Below are 2,382 nucleotides of genomic sequence, written 5' to 3'. Positions count from 1 at the left end.
GGAGTGGGAGGACCCAGGGGATCAGGGAGGGTTGGGGGGTTTGCTTTTTACTGAGCACGGTGAGTTTGGCCCGGCGCGAGCGCAGCGCAGCTTCGGTTGCTTGGCATTCATAGACGGCGTCGTCGGAGAGCTCAGCGTCGCTGATCTCCAGGTTGTACTGTCCTGAATCGGCCGTGCCCACGATGCGGTAGCGTGGCCAGGCTGTGGGGACAGCAGGGTTGGCACCGAGGGGACAGGGATCCCGTGCTGCAGTGTGCTGCGTCCTCCGTCCAACCCAAACTCCCCAGGGCTGGGGTTCGATTGGTGCCATGTAGGGCACGGGCAGGCAGTGTGGGTCCAGCGTGTGTGGCATATTCAGGGCATGAGGGGTACTCAGTGTGCAGGGATCCCACTGCATGCAGGATCCCCATCCGACCCCCATCTGTGCAAAATTCCAATGCAAGCAGAACCTCGGGGTGAGCAGGACCCCATTGCATGCAGGCCCCAGTATATTCAGGACCCCAATATATTCAGGACCCCAGCCACACAGGGATCCTGGTGCACGGAGGAAGGAGCAGAGAGCAGCACCTGACCCTGGGAAATATGGCAGTGCAGCTCTGCAGGAGCTCCAGTGCCAAGAGCCTCCTTGTGCAGTGCCATCCCCAGCCCCCCACCTACCTTTGAGGCCCTGCCCCATGCCCAACGCCAGCCCATCCTTGGTCCATTGCACGATCCCAGAGTAGTTGAGCACCACGCAGGACAGCACAATCCTCTGCCCGGCCACCACGGTCTGATCCTCGGGCTCCTCCACAAACCGTGTCTGTGCCGCTGGGGACAGAGTGGGGATTGGTGACAACCTGGGAAGTGCCACACGCTGCCCAGTGCTCCGTCATGATGGTGGCATTGGTGTCCCCAAAGCTGTCCTCAGCCCCACAGGCCACGTCCCTGTGGTGTATTGGCCATCACGTGGGCATCGACCGGTGTGTGTGTGTGTGTGTGTGTGTGTCACACTGTGTCACATGCGTGTGGCTCTGTGTCACGCCGTGTGGCTGTGACCAAAGGCTGTGTGTCACACGTGTGCAAGGGGTTGGCTTGGGGACCAGGAAACTGCATTCCCTGCTTTGCTCAGTGGGACAAGGGACATCTCGCCCCCCCAGGGTGGCAGGGGAGCACCTCTCCCCCGCGCTCGCCTTCTCCCTCATAAGCCTCCTGCTAAAATATTCAAATGATTTCCGCTATGGAGTGGGAGAGGGGGAGGCAGAAATCCCTTCTGGGGATGAGCGAGCAGCAGATAACGGAGCTGCTAAGTCCCTGGCCCTGCCTCTGTCTGCACAGCCCCATCAGACCCTGCACGGCACAGCATGGAATGACACAAAACGGCACAGCACATACCCAAAACCCCAGGATGAGGCACCCCAAAGCCTCCAGGATGTGCTACTCCAGCACCACGGGAAGGGGTACCCCAGGCACGGAGGGAGGACCTGGGGACACTCGGATGTCCCTGCTTGGTGCCCACCCCCACCCCGTGACAGGGTTTTTGGAGAGGAGCGGGAGCAGGGACAGGAGGCAGGAGGGAGATAAAGGGAAGGAGAATGGGAAAGGCGAGGGGGGAGGGCTGGAGCTGGGGGGGATGAGAAGCAGAGCGGAGATCAAAGAGGAAGGTGCCTGGAGAGGTGGGCGCGGGGGAGGATGAGAGTGGGGGAAGGAGGGAGCGGTGCGGGGTGGGGGTGGGGGGGGGGCACAAGCAGACAGACAGACGGCAGAGACGCATCGCCCTGGGCACCACGGGGTGACAGGGTGACACGTCGCGTGCACACGCGTGTGCAAACGTGGGAAGGACAGCACCACCACCCTGCCCCCGGCCCCATCCCCACCGCTGTTTAGTCTGCAGCGGGGCGATGCGGGGGTGGGGCGGGGGGAGGCTCAGCCCCATCCCTCGGTGCGGATCCTTGACCCCTGCGATAACGCAGCCCCCAAATTCTCCCCGAGAACCGGGAACAGCCGCAAGGCACCGGGCAGGCACCCTGCCCTGCCCACCCGTGGGTGCCCGACACGCGTGGGCTCTGTAAGGACCGGGGTACCCAACCACACGCCCGGCCCTGTCTGCCTCTATTTATCAAATGAAGGTCTGATTAAGCCCTGGGGCTGGTGCTCCAATCTCCCTCTCTCTCCTCTCGCTATTAAACTCAGGGTTCAAAGAAAAGCTTTTTATTCGCGCTGACAGCTTTCAGATGGAGCTAAATCTCTCCGCGCTAGTAGGTTTTTTTATTTTTTTATTTATTATTATTTTATCTCTCTCCCTCCTCCCCTTCCTCTTCTCACAGCTTTAAATTTAAGCCTTTCCCCTTCCTCTTCCTAAGTTGTTCGCTTCTATTTATATGGGGGGGGGGTAGAGAAATACAC

Source organism: Meleagris gallopavo, chromosome 27, assembly GCF_000146605.3.
Source record: "Meleagris gallopavo isolate NT-WF06-2002-E0010 breed Aviagen turkey brand Nicholas breeding stock chromosome 27, Turkey_5.1, whole genome shotgun sequence".
NCBI classification, from domain to species: domain Eukaryota; kingdom Metazoa; phylum Chordata; class Aves; order Galliformes; family Phasianidae; genus Meleagris; species Meleagris gallopavo.
The sequence above is the reverse complement of the archived record's forward strand: the minus strand, read 5'-3'. Positions refer to the sequence as shown.